Below are 16,502 nucleotides of genomic sequence, written 5' to 3'. Positions count from 1 at the left end.
ATTGTTTCATCCAGCGGTGGGACGTGGGTGGGCAGAGGGAAGCAAAGAAAAATATCTGGGGGCCTTTTCAGCGGCTGCGGTGAGCTTGGGGACCAATGACTAATAACGACATAGTTCATTAGAACAAGGATTTTCGTGGCTACGATAGTCATTTGCTAAGTTGTAACAGTGGGCACGATTACGGTTGAGAAAGCAGTTGAAGGTAGTCGCACTCCTCCGAGGAGATTTACAAGGGCTGCAGACGGACCCTGCACAGCCCTCCCGGCCTGAAATCTCCCATCAAGGGCTCGTCACTGTCGCCAGCGACAGGCCGGGCTAGCAGGAGGTCCAGCCTCACACTCAGAGCCACGCTGGCCCGGGCACGACCTCCAGCAGCTTTGTTGCTCCCCTCCAGGCGGCCTTCGGGTGGCCCAGCTGCACGCTCCCTTTGCCGGGAAGGCTTGCTGCTTTTGTGAACTCTCGCCTGCCTCCCCTTCCAAAACGGGAGGGCAAAGAAACCCACATGAACCCCTGCTCATTAAGAGGGAAGAGGCCCCGTGCTCATTAGCAGGCCTGGGAACCAAGCCTCTTTGAACCGTCTCTCTTTCAAGGCCATTAGCAGAGGTCTGCGCAACAGTGACGGGCATATTAGATGCAGCCCACTGCGGGCTGTGGGAGAATCGTGCAGTTCACCCAGTAGATGCAAGGTTCAAATCACACTCCGGGGGGTGGGGGGGGTTCTCTCAGCCTGAGTCATAGGAAGGCTTCACATCCAAAGCTATGTTTAGTGATTCGGACAATCAGCCTTTTTGTATTCACACCTCCATTTATTTACAAAATTCGCAGTTTCTAGAATGCCCTGACCCTCTCTGAAATAGCATCCCTCAGAAATACCATGGGGTGCTTTAGTTAAACTAATGCTCATCTTGCTAACAACTGAATGGTAACTGATCATTAAAAGTGTAAAGTGTGTGCTAAGCTTGTTAAAACTTAAAGAGCTGCTGGCTTCATCGTAAAGACCTCTCCAGCCATCCGCTAATGTTAACTACATAAGAAAGGATAAATGGGCAGCTGAGATTTCAAATATTAAAGGTTTCTCATCTTTCCACAACCTACAGTGGAAACCCCAGGGCTGCTGTGGTGAGAAACCTACCATCCCCGCTTGGCCCCGGCCAACCCTTCCTACAGATAGCCTGGAAGGAATGGAAAGGTTTTGCCTATTAATCATCATTTTGGTTCATCATGGAAAAACAGAATTCCCTCTACATCAAATTTCTTCTCACGTCCCATCAGAAGCACGTAAAGGAAAAAGGTAGCCCCTTTGGTCTGCTTCGTTCTCAGGTGAAACAAAAACACCAACCGATGGATCTCAACAGGGGGCTGAGCGTCAACTATGTCTGGAGAGTTTTGACGATTGTATTTTTAGGCAGGTGCCAGAATTCCATCCGGGAGCGGTGCAATCAGAATTTCTAGAGGTGATCACACTGCCGACCCCGATGGAAATGCTGACATTTTATTCGAGAGACATTTACCGAATGCCAGGCACTGAGCTGGCTCGAGAAGCCAGATTCTGGCCTCCTCCTCATCCCCTTTCTATGATCATGGACCAAATCAACAAACATCCTCTCCTACCTGGATGATCACAGTATTTTTTCTAAATGGTCTCCTGGCTTCTGCTCACTCTTGCCCCTCCCACCCACCCACCCCCACCCCGCTCATAGTCTATCCTCCATTCAGAAGCCAGAGCCTGTTAAAACACGACAGAGCCTGCCTCGCCTCTGCTCTACCCTCCAGGGGTTTCCCATCTCACTCAGGGAGAAATTCACCAGAATAAAAGCAGCCCCAGAAAACACAGACTCAGACAGTGACCTCATTTCCTCCCACGCTACCCCTTGTTCTGCTCTGGGCACACGGTCTCCTTGTGATTCCTCAAGCACGCCACGCACGTCCTGTCTCCCCTTGGCAAGATCGTTGGAGTGACTCTCCGCTCCGATGTCACCCTCTCTGTGAACCCACATGAAAGCAATTCCCCTAAGACCACCACGACCACCCACCCATCGCGGCAACCCTTCTTCTCCCATCTCGGTTTGTTTTCCTCTATGACATTCATCGCCGACATAGTGTATTAGTTTGTTTACTGCTCCGTCTCTCCCCATGGCCCCAGCATTAGAATATCAGCTCTAAGCGAGCAGAGACTTTGCTCTGCTCTTTGAGGGATGTACAGCCAGCACCGGGAACAGTGCCTCGCACACAGTAAGACTCGGACATTCGTTGCTTGAGTTAATACAAAGTACTGATGTTGTGGACGAAACCAAAAAGAATAAAACATAACCCTTGCTTTCAAGAATCTCTCAAAAATATGAGAACAGAGGTCAGCAAAGTTTTTCTACCAAGGCCAAGACAGTAAATATTTTTGGCATTGCAGGCCAGACACTCTCTGTTGCAACTACTCAATTTTGCCAGTGTAGCACGCAAAAGCAGCCATACACACTACAGAAGTGAAAGATCATGGCTGTCCAATGGAATTATATTTACAAAAGCAGGTAGGAAGCTGGATTTGGTGTGCGGATCTTATTCTGCTGACCCATGTTTCAGAAGACAGAAACATGTCCAGCCAGCCAAAAGAGAAATGAAAAGCACTCTCAAAGAAGTATGAATAAAATGCTGCGCCGGCAACAAGGGCCATACTGGGAGAGTAAGACTTCGACAAGCATGTACAAGTTTCGAGTGCTAACGGGAAATGCCACGCGATGGGATTTCACCCTGACATCAATGGACACGATGTGAGTCAAGTGCTCAGGGGCAATTTACGTAAGAATGATTTAATAGCAGCTGCTCAGAACTGGACCTTTTTTCTTTTATTGCCCTAGCACTTGGCGTGGCACTTTATGCAAGTCTCTACGCTGTAAATGTTGGTTAATTATATTAAGTGATGACAAAATATCTAGATGCAAAGTGAGGTTCAGCCAATTTTCTGAACCTTTGGCCTCTGTGCTGCCAGAAAGGAAGGGATTTTGATTTGATATCTACAGCGGATCTCATTTTTACGACCTTTATCCAGATTTTGCCATGGTAGCGATATTCTTGTTAAACTACTCAACAATAAATTACTACTAAGCATGCATGCCATTCTCCCACCTTAAAATAAAAAACAGCATGGTTTATTTTCTAGCTTTCTTTAAAATCTTTTTTTGAGAAATGAAAATGCCATTCATTCCTTCACCAAATACTGAAGTCCCTCTAGGTGCTGAGTCCTGGGACAAGCTGTCCTGGGACAGCGATCTTCTGGTCTATCAGGGGAGAGAACATACAAACAAATGGTTTTCCAGCATGACAGAAGACAGGCACCAAAGAGTGGGGGAGAAGAGAACGGGGAAGCTTCCGGAAGGAGGGCAACATCCAAGTGGGTTTTCAAGATGAACAGGGGTTTCACCAAGCACATAGAGGTGTGAGAGTAGGGGCAGACTGTATGCCAAATGTTGGGGGGGGGAGGGGGAGAGAGGGAGAGAGAGGGAGAGAGAGGGGGAGGGGGAGAGGGAGAGGGAGAGGGAGGGGGGGAGGGAGGGAGGGAGGGAGAGGGAGGGAGAGAGAGAGGGAGAGAGAGGGGGAGGGGGAGAGGGAGAGGGAGGGGGAGGGAGGGAGGGAGGGAGGGAGAGAGAGAGGGAGAGAGAGATTCTTAGCTTTCACTACAATGGAAGGAAATCACACGTGCATATCATTGTCAGGAAATGCTATAGCTCAACATTTTTCTGAATGGGCTGATTGGTTCTCATTCAGAGGAGGATGTCAGTCATCATGGGAAGCCTCGCAACAAACTGGGGACGGAAACAATTCACAGCTCACACCTCCACTCGTCCACCGTTTCTGTTTCAGAACAGGGCACAGAACAGTGAATGAAAGGAGAGAGTTGCGTGGGTGGCCAGAGAATGCGGGATGATCTGCAGCTCTGCTATTAGCTGTGTGTCCCTGGGTGAGTGTCCACAGATGTTCCCTCCCATTCACTCACATCCCTCAGCAGCCAAGTCTTTGGTCACCGGATGCAGTCAAGCTCTGGATGCTGGGAAGCACTGGGCACCAGACATCTTTTCAAGAAACTTTCTTATAGATTCAAGACGTCGAAGGAAAGCACTGCTTTAAAATGGAAACTGAGTAAATGGATATTTATTTTCCGCACCTCTCCCCTTGCTCCTTTACCTCCACTCCCACCCCTCATCCTGTGTAGCACTGAGATCGGGCTCTTCTGATTTTCCTCTCTCTCCTCCAGCTAAGCAAAGCCTAGGTGATTTCCAAAGGGCCAGCCAGCCTTCCATCCAATAGCCATCCAGGTTGAGCCACGTACTGCCTTCTCTGACACCGAGGCTCATGTCTTGCAGCTCCATCTCTTTTCAGAATCTCAGTTCAGCACTGACAGTACTTTGCTTCATTTACTGTAAGCGCTTCAACTCAGAGCGTGCATCTCGTGGGACTCATCAGCTTCCCTCACAAACCCATCTGCCTCCCGGGCCTCCTGCTATCTCCTTATGGTGCTCCCATTCTCCTGATGAGCACAAGTCAGAGACCCGCCTCACTTTCTACTCCTCCCTTTCTGGGGCAGGCAGAATAACGCACCGCCCCAAGGCTGACCACATCCTAATACCTGACACCTGTGGGTGTTTTACGTTCCCAGGCAAAGGGGAGTTCAGGTTGCAGATGGATTTAAGGTTGTCAAGGAGCTGACCTTGAGACAAGGGGATTAGCCTGGATCATCCAGGTGGACTCAGTGTAATCACGAAGGTCTTTAAATGTGGAAATGGGAGGCAACAAAGTAGAGTCAGATGACGCCATGTGAAAGAGACCTGACAAGCTATTGGTGGCTTTGAATATAGAAGGAGGCCACAAGCCAAGGGATGTGAGAAGCCTCCAGAAGCTAGAGAAGGTAGACAAACAGATTATCCTCTAGAGCCTCCAAAAGGAATACAGCCCTGCAGATACCTTGATGATAGCCCAGTGAGACCAGTGTCAGACTGATGACCCCCAGTGTTGTTTAAAGCCATCAAGTTTGTGGTAATTTGTTATAGAATCAATAGGAAACGGTACACTCTCCTTCCCCCAAATCCAAACCATTAGCCAAGACACATAAATGTCAAACCTTAGTAGTTCTTTGATTGGTTTCTCTATTCTCACCGCCTCCGTGTTGATCTAGATCTTTACTGCATTCCAAGACTATCGCCAAAAACAAACGAACAAACAAAAATATCTCCTAATTTGATTTATTACCTCCAATCTTTTGTCTTTCAGTTTCATCTTTGCAACATGCTTCCGGCATCATAACTTTTTCTGGTCACTTCTCTTAAAGGCTCAAAACACTGAGCAGCTCCCTGCTGCCCAAAGTATGAGTCCTGACATCTGATCTCCTTTTTCAAAGCCTTGCCCAACTTTCTCCCAAACTGCTTTTTTTTTTTTTTGTGGTACGCGGGCCTCTCACTGTTGTGGCCTCTCCCGTTGCGGAGCACAGGCTCCGGACGCGCAGGCTCAGCGGCCATGGCTCACGGGCCCAGCCGCTCCGCGGCATGTGGGATCCTCCCGGACCGGGGCACGAACCCGCGTCCCCTGCATCGGCAGGCAGACTCTCAACCACTTGCGCCACCAGGGAAGCCCCCAAGCTGCTTCTTTCACCTTACTCCCTATCACTCACCTCCTGTACCAGAGACCCAGGAAATGGGACCATTTCTGCTCTTAGCAATTGCCCTTGCTTTTCTCCCTAGCACAAATCATTTTCACCCTTGTGAGGTTTTTTTTGTTTTGTTTTTTTTGGTTTCATTTTCATTTTCTTGTTTTTGTTTTCTGGTTTTTTTAAAATGACAGCCGAACCTCCTAGAAGCCCAAAGAGCCCTGGCCACTATTGTATTTGGGGATTTCATACTAAACAAAGAAGAAATGTTTGAAAAGATGGCTCTAAATAGTGTGACATGCCTGACATGTTTACAATTAGCCAAGTAAAGCTTTTAGCTGAAAAAACACGAAACAAAATAACTACCCTATTCACAAAAGAACTAAAATATTTATTTGAAAATAGTATTTCCTAGTACACCTCAGAGTGATCAGTTATAAGACTCAGGTTTAAAGTTATATGAGTTATCTTCTTTCATCATTCATTCAATAGAATCAGATTAGCTCTGGGACCGATACAGGCAGCCATGAGTGAGCACAAACAGCAATCTCACATGGAGGTAACATTCATAGTCCAAACTTGAGACCAACAGAAAGACTGCAGGAGAGCCAGCGGTGAGGCTGTAGGGGTGACAGCACCTTGGCACCCAGGTGACGGTGAAGATCATCTGGCTGATCCAGCTGCCTGGGCAGATGCCCCCTTGCTCCCTCTGGGCTCTAGGTACCATCATCCTGAGCTAGCACTCATCCCAGGAGGAGGACTTTCCCGGAGGGAGAAGGGCTTTCTTTGGTCCAAGGTACAGGATACGGAAGGAAACAAATTGGAGGAGAAAGTTCCCAGTGGAAAAGGAAGGACATTGGGACTTAAAGAGTTCAGATGCAGGGTTTAGGCTAGAGAAGGGAGATGGCTGAACTCAGGATGGGTGCGCCCTCATGGATCACTGTGATAGGCCAGGCAGATGCAAGTTAAGAGGGTTCCTATCTGTGTTCACATCTCTTGGATTCATCTTTTTTGCCCCCTCCTTTGAAGTAAAAGGCAAAACTACTCACCTGACAAGTCAATGCAGAGAAAACATTTAACCCCCTGCCTATGCCGTCACAACACTTGCCACCATCCTGCTCGGCAGCTCATTTTAGAATTGCACAACTTTATTGCTTGGAGTCTCTCCTGACTTCTGCTATGACTTAATGAAGATAACCTGCATCTTGAAGAAACAGCTAGGACCCCTGTGAGGATGGCATGCATTGCAAGGTTTAATCCATGGTCAAAGCCGATGAGCAGACTTTCCAGTTCAAAAGCCCAGTAGTATGGAAATTTTACCCATATAATCAAGAAGTGACCAAGGATTACAAATCTCCAGACCACGTGCATTCTATGAATTCAATCACCCACTAGCATAAGGAGATATTCAATTGTCAGCAGGTCGTCCCTGAGTTTTTTATTCCAAATTTCTCTTAATGGAGACATTGATGTTTTAATCATAAGGTAAATCCATCTCTCAATGCTTCCCTACAATGTAGTCTATGTCATGTCTGCATACTCCATCAACAATAATAATTTTTCTAATTTGGAGTATATGAAAAAGAACATGCATTCTAGCCACCTATAATTTTACTTTCAGTCCCTCACTTTGTAAGCTCTGAAAACCATCACTAGGAGGGAAATTAATGTGTCACTGGACCAAGGAATAAACTTGGATACCAACATTGGGTGGCCTGTGGTCAACTGTTAATATCAGGTGGCTCTCAGCCACTGCCTAGATGATTCCCAAGGTCTTCCTCCATTTTTCTCCCCCCAGATATCCTCTGGAGTATGGAAACTAAGCTTGATGTTAACCAAAACATATGTTTTACCAAAACATAACTGAGGTTGCAAACACCGTCAAAACTGCCCGTTACACCAAGCCACATAAAAATGGTTTGGTAAAAGAAATTCCTAAAAGTGTTGTGAAAAAGAGACAGTGCCAGAAATGCTATGCATAAATTTAATTCTTTAAGAATTAAAACAATTCTTTTAAATTTCAGAAACAGGATCAAGTCAATTTCCCATCCTCTCTCCTGAGTAATTAAGGTTGAGTTGACTTACTGCCGTCTGGATTTTTGCTATGCGATTCTCTCTATTACAGAGCCACAGGTGGAGTATTTTTTTTTAAGGACTGTGGAACGATGTTTTTATCTTGGATCAGCAGAAATACAGACTGTCAGAGGACTAAATACTTGGGAATTGGGAAACATTGGAATTGAACCTCAGCTGGTAAGGCAGGGTTTGCAACAGAGACTAAACTCAGAAAGGACGTGGTCTCATCCCGGATAAATATAATCTCCAAACCGCAAACATGACCTAACAGAAACTCAGTAAAAACTGGGTGCTACACCCCAGATGAATTCACCAGAAATCGAGTATTTTAAAAAAACAGAATAGGGCTTTCCTGGTGGCACAGTGGCTAAGAATCCGCCTGCCAATACAGGGGACACGGGTTCGAGCCCTGGCCAGGGAAGATCCCACATGCTGTGGAGCAACTAAGCCAGTGCACCATAACTACTGAGCCTGCACTCTAGAGCCTGCGAGCCATAACTACTGAGCCCATGTGCCACAACTACTGAAGCCCGTGCGCCTGGAGCCCGTGCTCCGCAACAAGAGAAGCCACGACAATGAGAAGTCCGCGCACTGCAACGAAGAGTAGTCCCCACTCGCCTCAACTACAGAAAGCCCGTGCGCAGCAACGAAGACCCAACACAGCCAAAAACAAAAACAAATAAATAAATTTATTTTTAAAGAAACAACATAATACAAGCACTCAATGTCTGCACATTCAATCCTGGTTTAGTATTTAACTTTGAGTTATAAAAACCACACAATAAAAATACTACCAGAGGGCTTCCCTGGTGGCGCAGTGGTTGGGAGTCCGCCTGCCGATGCAGGGGACACGGGTTCGTGCCCCAGTCCGGGAGGATCCCACATGCCGCGGAGCGGCTGGGCCCGTGAGCCATGGCCGCTGAGCCTGCGCGTCCGGAGCCTGTGCTCCGCAACGGGAGGGGCCACAACGGTGAGAGGCCCGCGTACCGCAAAAAAAAAAAAAGAAAAATACTACCAGAATGCTACTTTACTGATTAGTATCCTGGCTGATTTGAGAAGCAGGTGAGTCAGTAAATGCACAATAAAACAGAGCCACGGGATGATGGAAAGAGGGGCAAGGGAGATTCAGTTGAATTTAATGGCATTCTGAAAGACTAGAAATTGAAACCACCACGTAGGCTACATCCCACCCCAAATTACGGCAGAGAACAGTCAAAATGCAAAAGGGTTCTTAAAGCAACAGTATAAATAATACATGGAATAGGAACAGGTGAAGAAACAAGTGATCCCGTAACATTCTATAGGTAATGCCTCTGAAATATCACTGTTGTTGACCTCCGACCGTCAGCACACTCAAATTCATTGACTTCATTATGAGAGACTAGTAAAAAATTTCTGCCAACCAAGCTGTAGGAGACCAGAGGGACTGATGGGGAAGAAAAGGGACAAGAAGATAAGCACAGAGGCCCTAGCCTCAAGTTTTAAAATAACTCATGAGTACAAGAGATATTTTGAATCGCTTGTCATTTCATCTGTATTCTAAGGAGTGCTGAAGTTCAAATGTTTTACCTGACACCTGAACTGAGAACCAGGGAAGGCTTTTAATTTCACCCCACACCCACCTGGTGGAGTTCATGCAAATTGAATTAAACTGTTCACAAACCCTTTCTGTCCTTCCACGTCTGTCTAGAACATGCTCGTTTTTAAATAATTGGATCTCTACGACATTGTTTAAAATAATCACATACTCTCTTGCCCATGCAACCTGATTAATAACGAATGAACATTCCTGAAAAGAATCACTTGGAAGCCTGGCAGATGTCTTTAGGGACATGAAGCCTTTAATGATAAAAATTAAGGAGAAATGGGAGCTAGGTCACACTGTCTGGTTATTTTAATTGAAAGCCAGTCTTCCGAATTTACTTAACAGAATGCTTAAATACACCTTCTGGAGCGCATTTATACCAGCAGACAAGCAAAAAGACACAAATGGCGACGGAAAAAAGCAATCCTGATTTCTGGAGGAACAACTGCCCGAGTCTGCCCTGTCTTAACAGTGAAGCAACCCCGTCAACAGTCTCAGAAACGCAATTTGTTCTACTGAAAGACGGATCAACAGGTTCAAAACAGGAAATAGAACATTCGTCCTTAAGAGTTCTTTTAGCATCTCTCCAGATTCGTACAAAAAGATTGCCTTGAATACCCACCAATGGACTGCACCCTAGTTCTTTTTGAAGAAACATCGCCGTAGGCAGAGGATGGGGACCCACGAAATGACAGACAGGCCACCAAGACCAGGTGGTGGGTGGCAGGCAGGGCTGGAGCGGTCCTGTGTGTCTGTGCGAGCGTCAACGGTGAAACACAACAGGAAAGTCGACGCGACAATTCCAGGAAGGCCAGCTCCGCGTCATCCAGCCCGCCAGGGCTGCTGAGTTGAAGAATCAGAACTCCCTCTGGCTTTCTAACTGCCTTTTCCTCGGACCCTGCCGTGGCTTCCCTGGGCCCTGGCCCACTCAGTGCTCATCTGAACTAAATGAAAAGGCAGCTCGGGTCAGGTCAACACCCACTGCCCCGTCTCCCCCTCCCCGAAATCATGACTTGGCACCAGGACCTGTACCCTCACTGCTCACAGGGACCAGGAGTGGGTCAGTGTCCTACAGCTGAGCGCCGGATGCCAGCTTTCCACACTGCCAAGGGGAGCCGTCCCACGCCAGCTCCCGGGGTCACCAACGGGCACTGGCTTCCCTTGCATTTTGATCCTTTCGGCCTCTTCCTGAGCACATGACCACATTATGCTCTGGACGCTGCTTTTTTTTTTTTTAATAATATACTTCTTATTTTGCATCTATCTTCCGAATTAAAATATACCATCTAGGAGAAGTTTTTTTTAACGCTACGTCAGGAAGCGTGATCTCTTGTAGAGACACAATAAAGCAGAGTCATTGTTTCTTTGAGAAAGGGAGATCTAAATTGCAATCTATCATCCTGAGAAACAACTGAAAATATACATATGAAATATACATGTATGTCTATACACCCACAAGCAAGCTTTACATGTATACACTACATATATGTAGATATTACATACACATATATAGACATATCATATGTATATATGTACATATAATACAAGCATAAACACACAAGGCAAATCTGTGATGGGTGTCCCAAATTTCAGTCTCCAGAATGGCAAAGAAAGAGTGAATCGAGAATGCAAAGTAATCTTTTAAAAACCGATTGTCTGAAGGAAGAAAGGGAAGTAAAGTAGTCTTCCTCAAAGCAAAAAAAAAAAAAAAAACCTGCCCTGCACTGCAGTTCTTTCAAGGATGTTGCTTATCACGCTGCACAAGGCAAAAAATTGCAACTAAAGTAAATCATCAGAAAAGTGTAAAAAAAAAAAAAACATTAAAAAACCCACACTGCTTGCAAACCTGCACAATTCAATCTGTAAACCAGACATTTGGACTCCACCAAAGGTGTTTAAAGAACATTTTTTTTTGAACTTTAAAGAACATTCTTGATACAGGGCCAGCGGGAGGCAAGAACAGCTTCCCCGTGTCACCTGGTTCGCACGTTGTGACACCTACTTTCATGCCACTGCAACCCCTCATGGTAAACCAAAGCACGCCTCTCATGTTTGGACATAAAAATGCAAACATACATTTTCTCGACTTGTGTCTCTACTAATCATAATTTCATCTGTCTTTTAACAGTAAAAAAAAAAGGGGTTACTCAATTTCACCTACAGATGACTGCCCTAAGAAGTCCTCACTGTCCATGGAAGGGACACACGTACATCATCCAATAGAACAAAAGAACTGTTCATCAAGAGTTCTGAAAGCACCGCTTTTGTTAAAACAACATTAAAATTGTCAAGACTTCTCCAAGACACTTCGGCGTTTTTGTGGGAAAATTAGCCTGAAACATCAGGAAACATTTACTCTGCCCCTCAAAAACCAAAGAAAATGATAAACAACAACAAACTCTATCATCTTCTAGAGAGCATAATCTGACCACCTCAACAGGAAATTTCCCACTGACAGGGGGTCTCCGACATTTCGTAGCTTTTAGAGTTTATGTTAAGAAAGAAAGCATCCGGTTTTAAAGACAAATGGAACCTATTTTACACTAAATTGAAAATGACGGATGTTTTCCAGGTCTATGCTGTACGGGTGTCAGGCAAGAATTTGGTTCTGAAGGCCGTGAGAGCAGACTTGAAAGAGAAGGGAGTGAGAATGTGTCACATCTAGTCCCCTGACAAAAATCTAAATCGAACCTTCTGGAAGAGCAGGCCCAACAGCATGGTGGTGGCAGAAATGGAGGCCACTGAGTCCTATGAAACCAACCACAGAGGAAAAGGGCTCCAACACTGCCTTCCCTGAATGCTTTTCCAAGTGTACATTCATAGTTCAGTAGGCACTTCCACATACATTAACAGAACTATTTCTATGTCTCTATAAAATCCTATGTATGTCTACAGTGTTATTAGTTCTTGGAGCCATATATAAACATGCATGTGGATACATCTGTACACACCCACACACATACATGTACAAAAGCACCTTTGCAAAATTCCTTGGGACTTTGCTAGTATTCACTCTTCACAAACCTCTGGGTTATAGCATCCCTCCTGCATGAGAAAAACTTGCCTTCCTCTGTGCAAAAACAGAAACCTGTAAATAATTTATATATGAAAAACCAAACAAACAAATGACCAAAAAAAAAAATCTGCCACTCATATTTGAAAAGGGTGACCTGGAAATCAGCAAAACCACACAAAAGGTCTAGTCTGTGAAGGACAAGACCAGTGGAGCTGGATTCTGACAGCAAGAAAATCCCACCTGGAACACTGCTTGCCTCTTGGGGAAATGTTTTCTTACTTCATTCCTCCGACGCTCCTCTGGAAGGCGGAGAAAATGCACATTCTCCCCTTCCCACTTCTTATCACCAGGAGGAAAACGTTATCAGTAAATAGCTGCTGCTGATGGCCAGTGCGGCACTGCACAATTTTTCTCTTAAGTTCAATGAAACGACGTGCACAACTATGCAATCAGGTAATGACCATGATACATAGCAACTACTTCTTATTGTAAGAAGAGGTAGTTCTTCTTGGGAAGAACTACAAGATTGGGAAATTCTCTCAAATAGGATAGCTCCTTTTCTCAAAGGAAATCGCTTTTCCTCTCCGTTTCCAAGCTAGCCACACACAAAACCCTAGTGCTCACAAGACCCTGAAGCTACTTTGCGATCTTAAAAAATAAAGTAACGCTGCTTCACAACTCCTGGTTAACTTTCATGAGGAACACGTTTGAAACATTTCCCGTGATCACTCAAGCCCTACAGTCAGGGGATGCAGTCTTTTTTTTTTTTTTTTTTTTTTAAGGCAACAGAAAGAGGAGGGACTCTTTTGTTCTGAGTTGTTATTGTAAAGCACCACACAAGGGATGGGGAACATGGGAACAGGGCAATGAAAAGGACAAGAGTGCTGACAAACGAAAACAGGATATTAAGAACAGTGGCGGAACTGGGTGTCCCAACAGAACAAAGGCAGGAGGCTTCTTGGGAGAAATTTGAGCAAAAATACCTTGAACTGATTTCAATGCTAATGGATGAACTCGTTTTCCTGGCACCAAGAGATCTTTAAGTCTGGGGCAGTAAAATTAGGTTATCATGAACACACACACACACACACAAAGTATAAAATTAAAACTGCTTTCAAATCACACGAAATCACCCACTTTTCAACTTGTGATCCACTTGTTGAAAATTCTAGATCTCTGTTTTGCCCCATCTAAAATAAAATACTCTTTTTTGTTAGATAACTGAGCTAACTTAGTAATGTATTCCTAAGGAAATCAAATTTTTTGATTAGCATACTCTAACTTACATTTTAAAGATAACCTTTACATAGAGCTTTCCAGAAGTCCCAGAGAAGCTAAGGAATGGGTTCTACTTTGAGAAACAATCGCTGCAACTAACTAACTTGCTAACATTAACATAACAGCCAGGTTTTGTCAAGTCATGCTTTTATCATCTTATACTTTTCTTCTGACGCAAATTCTGCTAAAGCTGCTAGTAGGACGATGGACTTAAGAAGAGCAGCAGAGTTTATCTAGTTTATTGGACTTACCACCCAATAAGAATTATTATTATTATTATTATTATTATTATTATCTGCAGTCTCTAAGCTAAAGGGGTTTAGAACAGTAAATAATATACCCTATCTTGCATTGCAACTAAAATTGCAAGCTTTTTCCCTCTTCTCTATGTTCTACTACTCTTCTTTTTTCCTTTCCCCATCCTTTCTTTCTACTGTGAGATGAGAGATGAACCGATAGGCTTTCGTCTTTCAGATCATGCATCTCATCCGCCTTTCTCTTCGACATGTTGTCAGAAAACTCAGGGTTAAGCCCTGAGCTCAGTTGGCCCCAACCGTCCTCGGTCTAGTTTTGGGGTGAGGCCATCGGTGCGGTGTCGTGCAAAGAAGCGTGTACCTCAAAACCAGATAAACCTGAGCTCAAACCCTGGCTCTGCCATTTCCTAGCACAGGCGGGCAGGAGCCAGCCACGCAATGTATCTTACACTCACAGATCCGCTTCCTATCTTCTACAGCTTCCTTATCTGTAAGCTGTGACAATGAGAGCCATCTTGAAGGGTCCTTTGAGGATTCAGTTGTGAAGCAAAGTCTTAAAATTGCCTGAAACTGTAGCACTCACATCCTTCCTCCCCTCTTGTCCTGGATCACCTCTTCCCCCTCTGCTTTCAATAAATTCATTATCTGTAATTTTTTAAATTGGAAAACTCTTCAAACCACGTTTGGAAGCAGGAAGGCTACAAATCCACTTATTCGTTCAATAACGTTCACTGAGTGTCTTAAGTGAAGGAAGAGTATGAGTAATAATTCCTATTATTAATGTTAATTAGTCTTTAAGAATGGTCTTCACAAAGGCAATCTCAACGATTTCCTAGACTTGGATATACCTCTATTCATTACCACTGGATCGCCTATCACGATCTTGAGGCTTCAGTTCTCCGCTCCCCAGTGAAGGTCTCCCCTCTCCCATATGCATCCTTTGCCAGAATTTTTGATTTTGCGGTAATTCAGGGACCCTGGCATGGGGTGCGGCATGTTAGACCATCAAGAACAGTGAAGGGTTTCAGATTTCTCCTACTTGCAAGCTAATCAGTTAGCCTCCTGGTTTCAGGGGTGCTGGCAGGAGACACGAGACTCCTGAATCAGAGACAAAGAACGTTTTGAGTCAGGGCACAGCAAGCAGCGCGCGTTTCCTGTTCATGTCGGTTCCCCTTGTCCCCAGGTCCCATGGAGCAAATGTCCCGGGTGCATGCCGCACACACAGGGGTTTGCATCAGCTGAGCAGCCCCAAGCTTAGGAAACCTGAATCTTTGAGGATGGACTGCAAGCAAACAAGCCCAACAATTGCCCTAGAGAGAATCATGGTCTTTATCATAATGGACAACGAACCTGCTTTCTACCCTGGAGGGAGATGCTCTGTCTATCTTCCAAGGCTGTTCGCCGTACAAACATCCTTGAAAAGATAGTCTGGAACAAAGGCAGTCAGTACCTCAGCTGACCAGGGGTACAGAAACGTGAGAGATCCACGGAGAATCATTCCTCAAGACACAGCTCCCGTCTCCTCCTGGAGAGCTGGCCAGTAGGGGTCCCTAGAATTCAGATCACCACTGGGCTTTCTAGCACTGATGGCAGAGGCAGCTAACTCGACATGAATGACCTCTGCACCATGGAAGACCACAGGCAAGGGGGCTCATAAGAAAGTGTTCCAGGGAATTCCCTGGCGGTCCAGTGGTTAGGACTCGGCGCTCTTACTGCCGAGGGCCCGGGTTCAATCCCTGGTTGGGGAACTAAGATCCTCTAAGGTCAGCTGACGATGCACCAGGAAAATCGGCAGAGAGCAGGTACGCCCCACCCATAGGTTTTGCCCAAATACAGAGCCCTCAATAACTTCCTTATTCGTCCCAAATCAGCCTGTATCTGGTCTGGAACTTCAACGTTTCTCGCTACTCTTAACCTAAACTCATTTTAAGAGTTTGGAAGAAGAAGCCAGTTTTGTTACTTTTATGACATTAGAAATCCTATACGTACATTACTTTGGCTTTCTTTAAGCATTACAAAATTCTTTTAGAATGACTTCTGGAGTATAACCAGAGAGAAAGTCACTTCTCTGATTATTTTTTCATTCAATGGGTATTTCTGAGGTTTTGCTGTGTGCCAGGCACTGATGGAGACCTCAGGAATGCACTGGTGAATATGACAGCAAAGGTCTGCCCTGAGAGAGCTTACATTTTAACGAGAGAAACATAAAATGGACCAGAAAATGGGCGAGAAAATATGATAATTTCAAAGAACCATACATAAAATGAAAGAAACAGAAAGGATGACTTGGTAGAAGGCAGAGGGGTGACTGCAGGTCTGCTCTAGCTAGGAAGATATTTCTACTCTGACCTGTGTAGGCTTTGCTGCTATTTTGGCTTTTTCCCCTGCCCATAAACAAGCAGAGAACATCTTAATTTCAGGATAAAACTTTCCAGCGTTTGAGCAGAGACTTGTGATTTAATTTCCCAAGTTGTTAAATATTTAGTTTCAGATTTCCTTAAGGAATGATTTCTTTTTCAAGGACATTAAAATCCAACTTGGACTATTTCTAACATGAAAACACAAAGTGAAGAATTATTGGAAATCGGTGACCTCTCTGTTTACTTGATCAATGCAGTTGGAGAGAGAAAAGCCACAGTCACACAGTGGACCCAAGAAAATAGG

The 16,502-nt window shown here is 45.0% G+C and overlaps 1 protein-coding gene across 2 annotated transcripts in view; it reads right to left on the bottom strand.

The window, feature by feature from the left end:
- MID1 (midline 1) overlaps positions 1 to 16,502 on the bottom strand; it is a 183,177-nt gene that overhangs the window by 132,959 nt on the left and 33,716 nt on the right. The window lies entirely within an intron of this gene.

The sequence above is a fragment of the Mesoplodon bidens genome (assembly GCF_964165515.1).
Source record: "Mesoplodon bidens genome assembly, chromosome: X".
Lineage (NCBI taxonomy): Eukaryota > Metazoa > Chordata > Mammalia > Artiodactyla > Ziphiidae > Mesoplodon > Mesoplodon bidens.
Note: the sequence above shows the minus strand (reverse complement) of the source record. Positions and strands in the feature narration are given on the sequence as shown.